Genomic DNA, 19,471 nt, shown 5'->3' with positions numbered 1-19,471 from the left:
ACTGGGTTTTACCTCACAGCATGTCCATAAGTTTGCTGTAGACTATTTGATCGGGATTTATTGCTGTGATTAATCAACAGTCTTTGCTATTATATGACTATCAGGATGGTAGAAGGTGAACTACATGGCCTTTGGCCTTTTTTTATCCAACAGTTCCTATGTACATCACTCAGGATTGATTAATTCTTGCACTGGATATGTGAGCTAGGAACTGTTCCATTCTGCGACACTGTCATTCCTTATCTTCATGGGTTACACAAATTTTTTAAAGGGGCTAAAACAATATTGTGTCATCATTAAAGTTAGAATGTGGTCTATTTCTCAAGAAAGCATTGGCACAAATGGGACCAATGGATAACTCCAGAAAAAGGTTGTGTGGTGGGTAGGTAGATTATAACAACACACTCTGCCAGGAATGGTGGGATATAGATCCTCAACTACCAATCATGGAGGATTTATTTTCTCAGTCACGATGCCCATAGGGGAGGCAGTGGCGTAGTGGTATTGTCGCTGGGCTAGTTATCTAGAGACTCAAAGGCATGTTCTGGGGACCTGGGTTTGAATCCCACCATGGTGAAATTTGAATTCAATAAAAAAAAATCTGGAATTAAAAGCCTAAAGATGACCATGAAGCCATTGTCAATTGTCGTAAAAACCCATCTAGTTCACGAGTGTCCTTGAGGGAAGGAAATCTGTTATCTTTACCCGGTCTGACTTACATGTGACTCCAGATCCACAGCAATGTGATTGATTCTTAAATGCCCTCAAGGATGGGCAGCGATGCCTGTATTCCACGAACAAATAAAAAAAAGTAGATGAGGTCGGGCTGGGGATGGGAACCAAGTCACGTGGGAATGCTTTTTTAAAATTTAGAGTACCAATTCATTTTTTCCAATTAAGGGGCAATTTAGCGTGGCAAATCCACCTTCCCTGCACATCTTTGGGTTGTGGGGGCGAAACCCACGCAAACACGGGGAGAATGTGCAAACTCCACACGGACAGTGACCCAGAGCCGGGATCGAACCTGGGACCTCGGCGGCGTGAGGTAGCAATGCTATCCACTGCGCCACCGGACTGCCCCTAAATATGGGAATGTTAATTGAAAGTTTCCGTAGTCTACTCTTGTATCTTTCAATGTTCAGCTTGAGTACCTTGGAAGTGGTCTAGATATAGGTTGCCCCTCAATCTACATAAACTAGAACTTGTCAGAATCTTTGCTGCCCATATCCGAACTTGCACCAAGTCCTGTTCACCCTCACTCTTCTGCTTGCTGTCCTACGTTGAATCCTGATTCAGCAATACCTCAACGTAAAATTCTTATCCTTGGTTTCAAATTCCTCTGTGTCTTGCCCTTCACCATCTTTCTGGCATCCTTGAGCCTTACAAGCCTTTGAGATAGCCTTCAATTCTGGCTTCCCGTGCGTGCCTGATTTTAATTGTTTCACCAGAGCTGGCTGTGCCTCCAACTGCCGAGGCAGACTCCAGTACTCCCTCCCTAAATCTCTCTGCTTCTTGACTTTTTCCTCAGCCTTTAAGGTTTTAAGGATTTTTTTAAGATTCGGATTTATTGTCACGAGTACCGAGGTACAGTGAAAAGTATTGTTCTGCGTACAGTTCAGGCAGATCGCTCCATACATGAAAACATAGAACATACGATAGAACAGTTATAAATAGGGACGGCACGGTGGTGCAGTGGCTAGCACTGCTGCCTCACAGATCCGAGGATCTGGATTTGATCCCGGCCCGGGTCACTGTCCGTGTGGAGTTTGCACATTCTCCCCGTGTCTGTGTGGGTCTCACCCCTACAACCCAAAGATGTGCAGGTTAGGTGGATTGGCCACGCTAAATTGCCCCTTAATTGGAAAAAAAGAATTGGGTATCTAAAATTTAAAGAAAAGAACAGTTATAACAGATGTAGGAACAGGGTCTGTGGGGAGAGCTCGCAGAGAGTCGCCGCACTCAGGCGCCATCTTGAATTCTGGAGCATCTATCTCTTTGACCAAGCATTTAGTCATCTGTCCTATTATCTCCTTATGTGGCTGGGTTTTAAATTTTGTTTGATTATGCTCCTGAGAAGTGCCTGAGGACGTTTTGCTACATTAAAGGTACAATAAAAACACAAGTTGTGTTAAAAGCTGATCATCGGTAAGAGAAGAGCAAAAAAAAGGTGACGTATCCATTAAAGAAGATTAAATTTACTTTCGAACTTTGAAAACTTTTATGGAAGGCGGTAACTAATAAAAGTTGAGATGGAAAGATGACCATATAAACCCACCTGTTGGATATTTGTCCACTTTTGGGCTCTACATTGCAGGGAGGGTGCTGGAGTAATAGAGTTGATCAGAAATTCAATAGTATTATTATGCTTAGCATAATGAAATGCAGTTGCAAAGAAAGATGTACAGTAATTTTCTTTGTGAATAAGGAGATTAAGGGTAGAAGCAGTTCCCGTATTTAAGGGAACATTTGTATACGGTGGCATGGAAAAGATTTAGGACAGTGAACAGGAGAAGCAGAGTTGTGAGGTTGTGGAACATACTACCATTACTGAACTGCAGACCATGATTCGAGTCACACCTAATACAAAGGTTGTGGTTTTTGCAGGTCAGCCATCTCCTTTCCAGGACATCACTGCAGGAATTCCTTAGGGTAGTGTCCTAGGGCCAACCGTCTTCAGCTGCTTCATCAATGACCTTCTCTCCATCACAAGGTCAGAAGTTGAGATGTTCGTTGATGACTACACAATATTCAGAACCATTTGTGACTCCTCAGACACTGAAGCAGTCTATATCCAAACACAGCAAGATCTGGACAGTATCCAGGTTTGGACTGACAAGTGGCAGGTAACATTCGTGCCACACATTTGCCAGGCAATGTCCAAGAGAGAATCCAACCATCGCCCCTTGATATTCAATGAATGTTACCATCACTGAATCCCCCACTATCAATATCCTGGGGGTCATCATTGACCAGAAATGCAACTGGACTAGTCATACAAAAAGACTAACCATATAAAAACTGCAGCTACAAAAGCAAGTCAGAGGCTAGGAATCCTGCGGCGAGTAGCTTAACTCTCGACTCCCCAAAGCCTGTCCACCATCTACAAGGCACAAGTCAGGAGTGTGATGGAATACTCTCCACTTGCTTGGATGGATGCAGCTCAATAAGCTTAGCAGCATCCAGGACAAAGCAGCCCGCTTGATTGGCACCCCATCCACAAACATTCACTCCCTCCACCACAGATACACACTGGCAGCAGTGCATACCATCTGTAAGATGCACTTCAGGAACTCACCAAGCCTTCTTAAACAGCACCTTAGAAACCTACAACTGCTACCATTTAGATAGTGGGACAAGGGAAGCAGACAGATTGGAACACCACCACCTGGAAGTTCCTCTCCGAGTCACACAATCCTGACTTGGAAATATCGCCTTTCCTTCACTGTCACTGGGTCAGATTCCTGGAACTCTGTCCCTAACAGCACTGTGGGTGTACCTATGCTTCAGTTCAAGAAGACAGTTCACCACGTTCTCAAGGGCAATTAGGAAAGGGCAATAAATGCCAGAGTGGCCAGCGACCCACAGATCCCATGAATTAACTTTTAAAAAATTAATAGGTTAGATAAATGGTTGAAAGAAAAGGAAACAGAGGGATATGGGAATGGGACTGGCATTAAGACTACATGTCCTTCCAAGGAGAAGAAACACCACCATGGACTGGTTGGGCTGGATTCTTCTATCTATGTTGTAATTTCTATCTAACTATTATATTTCAACTCAGCTGAAAGCTTGCCAATATTCCAAATCCTAAAATGTGAAGTTGATATTTGTTATTTACCCATAGCTGCAATCCATATTTTTTGAGCTACGTTTGAACATCTGATCGGCCTAAGCGGCATTCACTAAATCTTTTGTGGAACAGTTTTGCAATAATGTGGTAAAATAAAATAAATTCTTCTTCCACAGAAACTCTTGCCAGTATACCCATGGTTCAACCTTTCCCAGATGGAATAATGGACCCATAGAGCAAATTGGCAACAACCGCAATGAATATCATGTTGCTTAAATCCTTTATAAAAACTTGGATCATTATTTGGTTAAATACAGGATTAAAGTTCAGACAGATGTTCAGACACTGCAATGGAAAACAATGATTCATGTACTGCTGGCATTGACTGGCAGTTCATTAAAAGATGTTCCATCTGGAGAAAGTAATGGCCAGGGTTCAAGAATAAAGATTGATAGCTTTATATGCTGGTATTTAGTTTGATTACATTCCGGGAAAATTTATATCCTTGAAGGAAATGGAGTAAATAGGCTACAGTCTAAAATAGTCGCAATAAGTGTATGAGGTTATGAAAGGAATGGGTTTGGTGGGATAAATGGCCCTTTCTTCCCTAAGATGTTTTCTTATGTACGTATTTCTCATGCAGCAGTGGTGGAACAGTTCCTTTGAATAATTAAACAGTGCATCAAAAACTATGTAAAATGGATCAGCTCATGTGGGAGCAAATGTGAAAAAGGAGGAGAATTTTAAAAAATGGATCAGCTCGTGGGCCTCGTGTTATGCACCTCTGTCATATATTGGAAGGACGTTATACAGTAGTGTGGAATAAGAGGTAATATTTCTCTTGAAAGTTTTTGTTTGAACTTTGACTGTGAATATCACCTTTCCATTCAGCGCAAACCATTTCAGATACTTAACTAGTTTAGAGTGTGACTGTGTGGTAACTTTTTAAGTTTAAATCCTTTGCAGCTTTCAAAATGTAAACATTTTTTGATCACATGGCATCTATAGAACTGACATGATGTTCAATTCTAATAAGAATTGACAGAATCTATGTGGAGATTACTCCCAATTTCAGAGTGAAAAAATCGAAATATTCCTTTATTTTTCATTTTGGGCTGGATTCTTTGGCCGTGCCCGCCGCAAGATCGCCACGGATGGGACGGGGACCATGTAAAGGTCAGTTTTACCTTGGGCAGGAATTTACGATCGGTAGGTGGACACAGCCGAAGAATCCCACCCATTGTTGCAGACGGTACCTTTTTTCTGCAAATGACTACGTTGCATAAAACTGTTCTAAAGTTGATAGTTTCATTTCTGTTGTATGTTTCTGGTTGAACGTTCTACAAACAGCTTCTGGTTGCAGTAGATCAGAACGATGAAATTATGTTTCAGTTCTTGGGACTCTTTAAGGTTTAGATAATTTTAGATCTTATATTACCTTTAAAGTTGGGTTGTGCAGAGCAGCAGCCTGAAAATTTGCTGAACAGCTGGCAAAAAAAATTGAGGATGGTTGGGGAAGAGAAATCCGACTTGAAGAAGGAATGCAATGATTTAATCTGCTTTAATCTGACCAAATGCTGCACTTCAGGGGCGTCATTCTCCGACCCCGCGCCGGGTCGGAGAATCGCCGGGGGCTGGTGTGAATCCCGCCCCTGCCGGTTGCCGAAGTCTCCGGCACCGGAGATTCGGCGGGGGCGGGAATCGCGCCGCGCCGGTTGGCGGCCCCCCCCCGCTCGATTCTCCGGCCCGAATGGGCCGAAGTCCCGCCGATAAATTGCCTGTCCTGCCGGCGTGGATTAAACCACCTTTTTAATGGCGGGACAAGGCGGTGTGCGCGGGCTCCGGGGTCCTGGGGGGGGGGGGGCGCGGGGCGATTTGGCCCCGGGGGGTGCCCCCACGGTGGCCTGGCCCGCGATCGGGGCCCACCGATCCGCGGGCGGGCCTGTGCCGTGGGGGCACTCTTTCCCTTCCGCCTCCACCATGGTCTCCACCATGGCGGAGGTGGGAGAGACTCCCTCCACTGCGCATGCGTGGGAAACTGTCAGCGGCCGCTGACGCTCCCGCGCATGCGCCGCCCGGAGATGTCATTTCCGCGCCAGCTGGCGGGGGAACAAAGGCTGTTTCCGCCAGCTGGCGCGGCGGAAATTACTCCGGCGCCGGCCTAGCCCCTCAATGTTGGGGCTCGGCCCCCAAAGATGCGGAGCATTCCGCACCTTTGGGACGGCACAATGCCCGTCTGATTGGCGCCGCTTTGGGCGCCAGTCGGCGGACATCGCGCCGTTTCGGGAGAATTTCACCCCAGATTCTGGACTGATAAAGAGAAATGAAAGGATATAAAGGAAAATAAGGATGCATTTACTTATTAACGAAATAAATCCCTATTCAAATCACAAAGTGCTTTACAGCCAACAAATTATTTTGGAAGAATAGTCGCTATTGTATAAATATTGTCCTCCTTGTGATGCTTTCTTGATAATTGACGGACTGCAAAGTCTGTTTATTGCACTATATTTCCCAAGGGCAATTTAATAAGCCGGTACACATCTGCATCTTAATTAGAATCTGGTAAGGAAACTCAGTTCGTTATAACTAGTAGCAAGATTAGAAATGAAGTTAAGCTGCTATCATCCAGCCAGTTTTCTGTTGTTCAGATTTGTATGCATTAGATATCCTCAAATAAAAGAAAACTGCCTGATTGAGCACAGTAATTAAAGAAATGCTTTATGGAATGCACCTAAAAACTTTCCTCTTGTAAAATATATGCATTGAATAAAGTTAAATGTAAACTTAGTTCAATATATTCCAGAACGCAATACCCTAGAATGATGTGCAATGACATTGGAGCGCTGGAAGCCAAATCCTGTATTGCTAATCGTTGGTAGTGATCCAAGATTTGATTGAAAATGAACCGATAATCGGAAAAAAGCAGGAAATGCTGCAAATATCTGCAGAGCCCGTCAGCATCTGAAATGTTTTGCATGGGACCAATGACGTGATTATATTATAATGTCACAATCTATACTTTCCTTTCAGAGATCAATACTATTAAGCCAGCTGGTGAAATGTCTATTGCAAATCAATGCTGGTGGCAAAGTTAGCAATTAGCAATGTGGGCAGCACGGTAGCACAAGTGATAGCACTGTGGCTTCACAGCGCCAGGGTCCCAGGTTCGATTCCCCGCTGGATCACTGTCTGTGCGGAGTCTGCACATTCTCCCCGTGTCTGCGTGGGTTTCCTCCGGGTGCTCCGGTTTCCTCCCACAGTTCAAATACGTGCGGGTTAGGTGAATTGGCCAGGATAAATTGCCCTTAGTGACCAAAAAAGGTTAGGAAGGGTTACAGGGATAGGGTGGAAGTGAGGGCTTAAGTGGGTCGGTGCAGACTCGATGGGCCGAATAGCCTCCTTCTGCACTATATGTTCTTAAAAAAATTTTTTTTTAAATGTCCTCATCATTATAACTGATAAAGTGTGTTTATGAAGGGAACTCTATTTTGGTCCCCTCTTCCACCATGTGCTTTTGTGGCTTCTCTTTAAATGCTTCCATGATCTCTACTCAAATACTCCATGTGGTAGCAAGTTCCATATTTTCAACACTCTTTGGGTAAACAAGTTTTTCCTGAATTCATCAGTAAATATATTAGTATTCATCTTATATTTATGACTTATAGTTTCAGACTCCCTACAAGTGAAAACATCTTCTTTGTGTCTGCACTCTTAAGCTTCGTCATAAATTTGAATACGTGTATTAGGTCATCCCACAATCTTTTTTCTAAAGGGAAGGGTTCCATCTTGTTTCCTTTCCTTATGGCCGTAGGTTCTGGTATCATACTTGTAAATCTTTTATGCACTGCTCCAGCATCTATATCTATACATTATATCTAACTTCCTATTTCTTCCTATCCCTATCTATTAGCTAGTGCAGAAGTAGGGATGGTACACACCACCAATGCTTCTGGGACAAAGAATGTAAAATGAATATCCCGTTAATAAGTACACGTCAGTATGCGCATGCACTGGTGTTAGCTGTAATGTGCTCCATGGCTGAATGGACTGTAGAACCCCAGACTGTGCTCACTTAGATTGTGCGATAGAAGGATGTTAATAACTGTGTGGCATGCCCCAATTGGAATCAGCAGCTTCAGGAAGCCTGTTAAATTGGGATGGGATAACTATAAAACATTGAGAAATATTGAAAGTTGGATGTAATGTCCAATGTGACTCTGAATACCACTACATTTTCCTGGCAATTAGACGAAAATGTGGGCAGTTAACCAATTTTTGCTGAGTTTGCCACATAACAGTTGAAGAAAGTTTACATTTTGGGGGGGAAAATGATTTGGAGGTACGGACATTTTATCTCCATTTAGATATATGTGCAAGGTGGTCATCTGTGCATAGTTGTTGCCTGTTGCCCTCCACCTGCCATCATCCCTATCATCCCTTATAAAGGTAACTTGGACCGATGTTTGGCTTTTTAGAAGGCATGGAATACGTTAGAGAGTTGGCTGATGGAAGGTTCCAGTGATGGGAAATGGTGCAAATGAACCATTCCTGGAATGAAAGGAGCCGTTGGAGTATGCATTGAACAGCTTTGGAGCTTGGGTGCACTGGCTGTCATTGAGGTCGTTCTGTTTCCTGAAAATTAGATATAGGTAATATTTTTTTAAAAATCAAGCCGATCTCTTCAAAAGAGCATCCATTCTGCTTTTATTTTAAACTGTTACTCGATTTGAGAGAGGGCTACAAATACAACAAAACGTGTTAAAAATGCAACTATCTATTTTGCATATAATTAGGTTCTGCCTTCAGCTCAGTAAGACCTCACAATTTTTTGTGACCCATTTATTTTCATAGCAAGGATGTTCAAAAGCCAGTAGGTGGAAACATAATTGAATTAAAGTAATGTTTTATTTTCACTGCTGTTTACAGAAGCAGAAGACTGCAATATTGTTATGCAGCTGAAATTCCTGATGAACAGTTCATGGAAATAAGATAAATTGCCTGCTCCTGGTGCCTCCAGAAGCCTTATAATCTCTTTGCAGCCCAGAGGATTGCACAAAACTGGCAAAGTCTTTTGAATGGTGCCGTGGTAATTGCGGTAGAGCCTGAATTCATACAAATTTCATAGAATTTCATAGAATTTACAGTGCAGAAGGAGGCCATTCGGCCCATCGAGTCTGAACCGGGTCTTGGAAAGAGCACCCTACCCAAGGTCAACACCTCCACCCTATCCCCATAAACCAGTAACCCCACCCAACACTAAGGGCAATTTTGCACACTAAGGGCAATTTATCATAGCCAATCTACCTAACCTGCACATCTTTGGACTGTGGGAGGAAACCGGAGCACCCGGAGGAAACCCACGCACACACGGGGAGGATGTGCAGACTCCGCACAGACAGTGACCCAAGCCGGAATCGAACCTGGGACCCTGGAGCTGTGAAGCAATTGTGCTATCCACAATGCTACCGTGCTGCCCAATGGCCAGGGGAGTGCCAGCTGCCCTTGTTAAAAGGAAAGTTTAACCTCAGTATGGATGCTGTACATCTCTATGTCCCTATGCCCCAAGGCGAGGTACATTGGTGAGACCATACAGACGCTGCGCAACGGATGCACGGACAGCGCGCGACAAGCGCCAGGCCGGTATGTTCCCTTCCAGTCGGGGAACATTTCAGCAGTCAAGGGCATTCAGCCTCTGATCTTCGGGTAAGCGGTCTCCAAGGCGGCCTTCAGGACGCGCAACAACGCAGAATCGCCGAGCAGAAACTGATAGCCAAGTTTCGCACACATGAGTATGGCCCCAACCGGGACCTTGGATTCATGTCTCAATACATTCACCCCCCACCATCTGGCCTGGGCTACGAAATCCTACCAACTGTCCTGGCTTGAGACAATTCACACCTCTTTAACCTGTGATTATCCCTCTCTTCAGTCGCTCCGTCTAGACCTGTAAAGACATAATTACCTCCAAAGACTTGCATTCAAAGTATCATCTTGCATCATTGACTTTGTCTATATATGTATTTGTGGAACCCACCTCTTCATTCACCTGAGGAAGGAGCTGCGCTCTGACAGCTAGTGATTCAAAACAAACTGGTTGGACTTTAACCTGATGTTGTAAGACGTCTTCCTGTGCCCACCCCAGTCCAACGCCGGCATCTCCACATCATAGAATCATAGAATTTACAGTGCAGAAGGAGGCCATTTGGCCCATCGAGTCTTCACCGGCTCTTGGAAAGAGCACCCTACCCAAGCCCATACCCCCACCCTATCCCCATAACCCAGTAACCCCACCCAACACTAAGGGCAATTTTGGACACTAAGGGCAATTTAGCATGGCCAATCCACCTAACCCGCACATCTTTGGACTGTGGGAGGAAACCGGAGCACCCGGAGGAAACCCACGCACACACGGGGAGGATGTGCAGACTCCGCACAGACAGCGACCCAAGCTGGGAATCGAACCTGGGACCCTGGAGCGGTGAAGCAATTGTGCTAACCACTATGCTACCGTGCTGCCCTATACTTCTCTATGCAAGAGTTTTATAACCTGTCCCCTTGCTAACAGTAGAAAGCGAAGGAGGTACAAGCAAATAGACACAAGGTTCAAATGCCAGTTAAAGTCCTTGGTATTTTTTGTTGTGTGCATCCTCTTCATTTCAGTGCCTGGTTCATTTTATTTTGTGTTGAGTGAGCAGTATCTTAAAGGGGAAGACTTTGGAGCAGCTCGGTGGCTCAAGTTGCTGCACTGTTGTGTGTGCATGCAACCTAGAGGGAGCATTGGTACTAGTTACTGCACTAAGCTGCAGCACAATTGCTGCATGAGAACCTCCCAGGTCTGATTGCAGCAGAGCTGCCAATTTGTGCAGTCAGGTTTTCTGAGGTGAGCTCGCTCACTAACTCCTACTGCCATGGGTGAATGCATCTCGATCTGGAGTGGGCCAGATCTGACATTGCAGCAAAGAGACACTATAAAACCAGAAGGAAGAAAACTTGTTTTGTATGAGAAACTTTTTAATCCTTGGCGCCTGAGTTACATTATACAAGCTTAGAATTGGTGAGGGGTGGAAATGGCTTCATATTGATGCTGAACTTACCAATCAGCCAATCGGTTTCAACTTCCTATGTTGCTACATAAGTTCGATTGTAACCTTTTTGGGACATTATTGCTTAATGTTGCACTCGCAACGTCAGCTGGATGCTTGTCAGACACAGTTGATCACAGTTAATTGATGCTTTGCTCTGCAATCAATTTGATCATTATTCCGGCATCATTTTAGATGCTTTATGCCAGTTTGGGATACTCTGCATAAAGTCATCTGCTACCTTTTTCTCAAAGCCACTGTCCTTTAATTTCATCTGTAAAATAGGTGGATAATATGAAGTACGTTTTAAACTGCAGATTTTGCACATTATTTTGTGCTGTTCGTCACAGAAATCTGAATAATACTGTGATAGGTCAAATGTACCTCTTGGCCTTGCGAGGGATACCCTGCTTGACTATGGGGTGGAGGGTCCACCCAGATGTCATGGTCATTATAACCAAACTAGATCACCCATCTGGGAGGCTGAGATGGGCAAGGTCCTTAAGGCTCAACTTGTCCAGCAACATGTTGACATCCCCAGTAGGTGGATTGGCCACACTAAATTTCCTCTTATTTGAAAAAAAAAGAATTCAGCACTTTAAATACAAAAAATATTAAGTATAATTTGACACTCTACATCTAAAGGGATATTTAAGGAGAATTGAGAGTGTTTATAGAGATATTTAACCCACATGATTAAAAGGAAAGCAGAGATATTGATGGGAAGAGGGAAAATTGATAAATAAAATATTCATATGTGGAGTTTGGAGTGGGCCAGATAAGTAAAATCAATATGTCGAGATATTGAAAAAAGATCAAACTCAAATCTTGAGCTGAAGAACTTTGCTTGTGAAATTATGTCACATGGACCTGCATAGCACCTAAATGCTCAAATTTGTGAGAGAAAATGCCTCCATATTGGACGGAAACAAGCAAAATATGGACTTTATCCACGTCTGAAGTAGGCATTAAGCCATTTTGCTTATGCAAATAAGTGGTCTAGTGCCTGCTTCAGGAGGAGTTTGGTTGGAGTGGGAAATAGTTGGAGTGGGAAATATTACCCACCAATTGGAGAATGGTATCAGTTTCATGGGAGAGGCCTGACTGAATCAATTACATTTTAGGCACTTATGTGGCCATTATCAGGCCTGTCCCACCCTCCAAATGTTGCCAGCTGGCGTGGTAGCAGCTGGCAGCAGCGTACCTAACAATGGTTGTGTGATCCCAGACCAAAGGTGAATGAAGGCGGGATGTGGTTTGGAGGGTGGGGTTCATGGGAGAGTGGGGTGGGGATAGGTGGGTCAAAGGAAGGGCAGCGGGGTGGCTTTCAGAGGCTATCCCCTGCTGCTGCTGGGTCCCTCACTCAGGCACGAGTGTCTGACTACGAGGCACTCCCCATCCGATAGGGTTTGCTGAAGGCCCCCACCCTAATCATGTGATTTATAACCATAATTTTGAATTGTGGTTCTGAGCCTTGGTCCTCAGTACTGAATTTTCAGTTGATCTATCATCTCCATTTGTGTTGCCATCAAATGCTTCAATATTTTGCATTCTAGTTATTTCCTTCCACCATGGCCACATTAAAAAGTTGTGCACTTTAACATACCCAGCACCAAGTTGTCTTAGCAATCCATTGACAGGTTTGCCCACATCAAGTTGGCTTAGGTCACACATTCGTCTGCAACAAGAGCCTGCTATTTTAGGATCATCCTGTTTTGCCAAAATAACAGCAGCTTTCTTTTATCTATTAACTTTAAAACCACTTTCCTCTACACTTCCACCTTCATCTCTAACCTGGGGCGAAATTCTCCCCCAACGGCGCGATGTCCGCCGACTGTCGCCAAAAACGGCGCCAATCAGACGGGCATCGCGCCGTCCCAAAGGTGCAGAATGCTCTGCACCTTTGGGGGCCGAGCCCCGACATTGAGGGGATAGGCCGGCGCCGGAGGGATTTCCGCCCCGCCAGTTGGCGGAAACGGCGTTTGTTGCCCCGCCAGCTGGCGCGGAAATGCGGCGCATGCGCGGGAGAGTCAGCAGCCGCCGACAGTTTCCCGCACATGCGCAGTGGGGAGAGTCTCTTCCGCCTCCGCCATGGTGGAGGCCGTGGCGGAGGCGGAAGGGAAAGAGTGCCCCCACGGCACAGGCCCGCCCGCGGATCAGTGGGCCCCGATCGCGGGCCAGTCCACCGTGGGGGCACCCCCCGGGGTCAGATCGGCCCGCGCCCCCCCCCCCAGGACCCCGGAGCCCGCCCACGCCGCCTGGTCCCGCCGGTAAATACCAGCTTTGATTTACGCCGGCGGGACAGGCAATTTCTGAGCGGAACTTCGGCCCATCTGGGCCGGAGAATTGAGCGGGGGGTCCCGCCAACCGGCGCGGCCCGGTTCCCGCCCCCGCCCAATCTCCAGTACCGGAGACTTCGGCGGGGGCGGGATTCACGGCGGCCAACGGCCATTCTCCGACCCGGCGGGGGGTCGGAGAATGACGCCCCTGGTTTGTGATGCAGAACAAGGCCAGCAGCGCGGGTTCAATTCCTGTACCAGCTGAGAATTCTGAATTCTCCCTCCGTGTACCCGAACAGGCGCCGGAATGTGGCGACTCGGGGCTTTTCACAGGAATTACATTGCAGTGTTAATGTAAGCCTACCTGTGACAATAAAGGTTATTTATTTATAGTGTGAACTTTGATTAAAAAAACTTCAAGTGGCTGGTCCCATAACGTATCGCTGACGGGGCAGCCTCTGATTCGCCTCCCCATGAGCAACTTCGACACTTGAGGATCCGGGGTGCCATTTTTAAAAGCTGCTCCAGCGCGCACCAAGCAAACCAGTTCACCCTGGCATTGCCAGGGCACCCTGAATGAATTTTTTGACGGGAGGGGGCCATGATTCCAGCATGCAGGCCTGATAATGGCATGTAAATGTATTCAAATGAGGTTCCTGATGTTGAATGTTTGGAAACACACCCCGTCACTGGCAGGGGGAGGGGACAACCACGTTATGCTTTCACACTGATATCAACTCGACTTTGCACCTCTCAGGATATTTTACTGTCACCGAACCCGCCTGATGTGAACAGGGGAGGAAAAAGGCGGTGCGGTAGCATAGTGGTTAGCACTGCTGCTTTACAGTACCAGGGTCCCAGGTTCAATTCCCGGCTTGGGTCACTGTCCGTGCGGAGTCTGCACGTTTTCCCCGTGTCTGTGTGGGTTTCCTCCGGTTGCTCCGGTTTCCTCCCACACGTCCCGAAAGGTGTGCTGTTAGATGAATTGGACATTCTGAATTCTCCCTCTGTGTACCCGAACAGGCGCCGGAATGTGGAGACTAGGGGCTTTTCACAGTAACTTCATTGCAGTGTTAATGTAAGCCGATTTGTGACAACTTTAAAAAAAATGTTTTTGTTGTTTTTCACATTGTATATTACACATTTCACTTTGTATGTTAACAAACAGGTTTCATAACCGCGCATAGAACCAAGGAAAGATTGAAATGACAAAAGAGCGATAAACCAAAGAATGAGAAGGAAAACACAAAGAAGCAAGGATCACTAAAAATATTTACATCTACATGTCCCCCCCCCCGGTCGTGGCTGTGGACCCTATTTGACCGATCTGCCTCAGTTGTCCTTCCCCGTGTATTACCTGGAGTATTGCTCCTCCCTTCGGTCCATCCCCTGCGGCTCTGCCCCTTGTGTCCCGCAGCCTTTTTATTAAGATTTTGCTCCCCTCCCCTTTATGATCCGTGGCTCAGCTGCGCCTCCCCCCCACACCTCCCCCTCCGCTCTACTGCTTGCTGGTTACAAACAGGTCTTGGAACAGGTTGGTGAATGGCTTCCACGTCCTGTAGAAGCCCCCTTCCGACCCATGGATGGCGAATATATTGTTATCCAGTTGGCAGAATTCAGACAGGTCGGACAGCCAGTCTGCAGCTTTGGGTGGTGCTGCTGATCACTAGCCAAGCAGGATTCTGCGGCAAGTGATCAGGGAGGCAAAGGCTAGGGCGTTGCCCCCCCCCCCCCTCCCCAAAAAGAGTTCTGGCTGCTCTGTGACCCGAAAAGTGACACTTTTGGGCACGGCTCCACCCTCATTCCCACAACTGTGGACATTTCCTCAAAGAAGGTTGCCCAGAACCGCCAAGTCTGGGGCAGACCCAGAATATGTGGGTGTGGTTGGCCGGGCCTCCTGGCACCACTTCCGGGAACAAACTGTTCATTCGGCTTCTGGTTAAGTGCGCTCTGTGCATTATCTTTAGCTGCATCAGCTCAGTCCTGCGCACGTGGAGGTGGAGTTCTCCCTGTGTAGTATTTCAATCCAGATTTCTTCCCACCTACTTATGTGGCCAGTTCTACCTCCCATTTTTCACTTGTCTTGTCCAAGGGGGAAATTACCTTCTCCAACAGTCAGCTGTACAGGTTCCCACAGTTCCCCTTCCATAGGTCGCCGCGTCCAACAGTTCCCATGTTGAAGAAGGCCTTGGGGATGTGGATCGGGCGGAATCTGAACAGGAGGAGGAACCTGGGCAGTATGTCCATTTTGATCATCTGCACTCTCCCCCGCCAGAGAGAGTGGAAGTGTGTCCCACCTCTGAAGGTCTATTTTTACTTCCTCCACCAGACCTTACAGGTCCACTTGTGGATCCGTTTTCAGTCGTGGGCTATTTGGATCCCCAGGTAACGGAATTTGATTGGGCTTGTTCATTCTTAATCTTAATGGAAATCAAGATAAGAATGTTTTGTAGTTATAATGTAATCTATTTTGATACTTACTGTATCCAACATCCAACGGCAGTATGGTGGGTTAGTAGTGCAGTAACATCAGTGTTGTGAAATGGCACCCAACATTCTGCAGGTTTTGTTAGGTTATGATTGATTTATAACTTTATAGTTTCATGATATTTAAAAAAATGTTTTTCAGCTTTCTATCCTCTTCCCCTGAAGACAGTGACTCAATTGGGATAAAATTCTATGAGCATAGTTACTGAACTGTATGGGAACCTTCTTGGAATGCATTTTTATTTTACCGATACCAAACTATGGTTTCTTTTTCCTATGTATTTTACATTGCAGATGTGCTTATAAATCACACATTTCTGCGGTTAACATTTATTTTAACAACAATATTTAAGAAAGTTAGTTTTGTGAATCTCCACAAACTGATGTATCTTAAAGCAGAGTTGAGCCATTTTGCCGAGAAATCACGAAAAGAAAACTTTGGTTTGAAACTTGCATTGAGTCACCCATCTCCGCATTGTAGTCCATCCTGTGCCCTTCCTATTTCCCATCCTGAATGCTGAACCAAGTGAGTGATGGGAGTTGAAGCTTCACTTATGATTCCTGCACCGTCTGCTTCCTGAACTCCAATTTACAGTAATTGGCTGTTGAGCTACTTTGGCATAAGTCTTGAAGCAAATCTTCATCTCAAAACCTTTAGATACATGAAAAGCGTTGCATGAGAGGAGGAGTAAGCTGAGAAAATTAATTTGAAGGGATGGGGGAGGAGAAGATAGAAACAGAAATGGTGGATTTCCTCGGTGTCGAGACACATCTAAATTTGCACGAAATTGCATGATGAGCATTTGTACTAATGCCAGGGTGACTGTCACGGTATCTCTCTTCTCGTACCACCATATGAGGACGTCAATAATGGCACTGTAAAAGTGTGTCAATGGACCTCCTTTAGTTTTCTGCTGAACCAAACTTGGTACTAGAGATTAAAAACAGTTGAAGCTTCGTTAATTCTCATCAGTAATCCATTTTCCTTGCACTGGGAGCCTTTATTTCATTAAACGAAACTATTACACCAAATGTTAATAACATTATTACAATTTGGTATTAAATTAACCTTTCATTTGCTGGTTATAATAATGTTGGTATTCAGTCCTTACATGCTAAAATATTTGAGTGGGCTCAACATTGCATTTAAATCCATTAAAAAATGTCAACATTTGGATGCAGCATCTGTTAAGCATGTAGACAGTGCTGTGCCAGGCTTTTACAATGTTAAAAATCCTGTCACTTGACATTAACAGATATAAAAATAGTTGCATTGTGCCAAGGTGATTTGACTCAGCAATGTACGTCATACATTAGTCACACGGTGGCTCAGCCATAACTTGTGTGCTGTCTTGTTGAGGATTATTCATTTAGAGTTTTAATTATTTGTCATATTACGCTAACATTGAGTTGTTCAACAGCTCACTGTATCTTATCAGGCCTGTGCTTCCCAATCCAAGGTCTGTCCACTTTGTGGCTCCCAATTGTATTTTTCCTTGCCTGTCGATCATATTGGTGACCTGCCTTTCAAATATCACTTTTCCCAGCTCTAGCAGATCTGTGAAAAAAGCTCGAGTAACGAGACTGTGCCCTGGCCTGAAAGATCAGGTGATCAGAGCAGACAACAGCAGGTGTTGAGAAAATTACAATGCACATGTGCCCTCACCTTCCCTCTCCCGACTGAGAATGTTAACCACTATAACTGGAGAAATAAGTGCAAGAACGCTGCTATCCACGTTCCCCCAGAAAAGAACATCGACTCGTATAATTAAACAGATGGATGCATAACAGTTGACAACCTCAGCTCTCCAGACCTCCTAGCTGGATGTACTTACCAGGACAAATAAATACATTTTCACCTTGCCTTCCACCCACTCCACCCCACCACAACGCTACTGAGCATGTTTTCCCATCTTGGTTTAGATTGCTTATAGACGAAAACTGAGGATCTCTTCCTGCCACCCACCCAGCCCAAACCACATTGCGCACATATTTCCTCCTCATCATTGAGTTAGTTTGCTGACCCAGACTCTCCACACTTACAATCCCCATCGTTAAGTCTTTCCTCACCTGCCAGCCAAGATTCCAAGCTGACTAATATCCCTCTCGATTTTTGTTTTTAACACTATCATGATCCCAATAGAGACAGATAACCTCCTTTGGAGGTCCCCAGCATCATAGATGTCGGTCTTCAGCCAATTAGATTCACTCCATGTGGTATCAAGAAATGGCTGAATTCACTGAACACTGCAAAACTTTGGGCCCTGACAATATTTTGTCAAAAGTACTTAAGACGTGCTCCAGTACTTGCTGTGCCCTAGCCAAGTTGTTCAGTACAGCCACAATACTGGCATCACTGGAAAATTGTTCAGGATATCCTGTACACAAGAAACATCTGACCTGGCTAATTACTGCCCCATCAGTCTACTCTTGATCATCAGTAAAGTGAAGAGGCCATTAACTGTGCAATCAAGCAACACTTGCTGAATAATAACTTGCTCACTGACGCTCAGTTTGGGTTTCGCTAGGATCACTCAACTCCTGACTTCATTACAGCCTTAGTTCAAACATAGTTCAAAAAGCTGAATGCCAGAGGCGAGGCGAGAGTGACTGCGCCTTGACATCAAGACAGCATTTGACTGAGGGTGGAATCAAGGAGCCCTGGCAAAACTGGAGTCAATGGGATTCAGTGGGAAAACTCTCCGCTGGTTGGAGTCATACCTGGCACAAAGGAAGATGGTTGTGGTTGTTGGAGATCAATCATCTCAGTTTCAGAACATTCACTGCAGCGGTTCATCAGGGTAGTATCCGAGGCCCAACTTCATTCAGTTGCTTCATCAGTGACTTACCTTCCATCATAAGGTCAGAAATAGGATTATTCTCCAATGACTGCACAGTGTTCATCACCATTTGTGACTCCTCAGATACATGTCCAAATGCAGCAAAAAGTGGACAATATCCAGGCTTGGAATGACAGTGGGAAGAAACAGGACCCAGCTGGGACCCAGCCTGAGCCTCTGGTACAGGGTTACCCCGGAGCTGTTGGAGACATTAGGGAGTGGCCGGGACATTCAGAGGGAGATGTCAGCAACATTCCAGCAGATCCATAGCCAATTGGAGAAGTCCCAGAGGCTACGGGTGCAGGAGATGGCGCCGGCAATGCGTGGCACCGAGGCCAACTCTGCTAGGGTGGCAACCGCTGTTGGGAGCCTGGTGCACATCGTCGGCACCATTAGTGAAGGTGTCACGCAGTCAGTGAAGGCCATGGCTGAGGGTCTCAACAGAATGTCCGCCTCGCTGAGGGATGTCACCCAGTACCAGGCTGACCTTGATGAGGTTGTGCGGGACATGTCCCGCTCTCAGATGGGAGTCACTGAGGAGAATCGCTAAGGGCCTAGACACGATGGTGTGGACCTTGGGGTCCACCAGGGCTGGCAGAGCCAAATGATTCAGGGACAGCTGGGGCTCGAACCAGCTGCCCCTCCATCCCAAGGTGAACCCCAGGACCCTATGGACACCAACAGGAAGGAAGGGCACTGAGTGCCAAACCGGACCTGTCCCGTGGAGCGGGGATGGTGGCCATTGGCTCCCCTGAGTTCCACCCCTCTGATGAGGCCGTGTCTCACCCATGAGATTGGGCGGCACGGCTGTGCATGTGGCCCCAGCGTATGCCTGGGCCCTCTGGCCCCAGAGGATGCCAGGGGCATCAAAGGCCACGGGCGAGGTAAGCAACTTGTGCCTCCACCTCAGATGTGCATTCTGTGGACACACCTAACGTAGCGGTAGAGCTAGGAGAGCAAAGCACATCGAAGATGACTGAGGGCACCAGG

General features: G+C 46.0%; 1 protein-coding gene across 7 annotated transcripts in view; it reads left to right on the top strand.

Moving 5' to 3' along the window:
* The window catches only part of LOC140410527 (probable E3 ubiquitin-protein ligase RNF144A-A), a 186,372-nt gene that overhangs the window by 43,953 nt on the left and 122,948 nt on the right, over positions 1–19,471 (top strand). Inside the window, exons 2-3 of one of the 7 annotated variants that reach the window (XM_072498743.1) lie at positions 2,605–2,710; positions 4,437–4,619. The exons of 3 other annotated variants lie outside the window; for them this stretch is intronic. The gene's annotated coding sequence lies outside the window, so the exon portion shown is untranslated. Of the gene's footprint in view, positions 1–2,604; positions 2,711–4,433; positions 4,620–19,471 lie in introns of all 7 variants that reach the window. 3 more of the 7 variants (XM_072498742.1, XM_072498745.1, XM_072498744.1) reach the window with 3 other exon arrangements.

This window comes from Scyliorhinus torazame, chromosome 4 (genome assembly GCF_047496885.1).
Source record: "Scyliorhinus torazame isolate Kashiwa2021f chromosome 4, sScyTor2.1, whole genome shotgun sequence".
NCBI lineage: Eukaryota > Metazoa > Chordata > Chondrichthyes > Carcharhiniformes > Scyliorhinidae > Scyliorhinus > Scyliorhinus torazame.
Note: the sequence above shows the minus strand (reverse complement) of the source record. Positions and strands in the feature narration are given on the sequence as shown.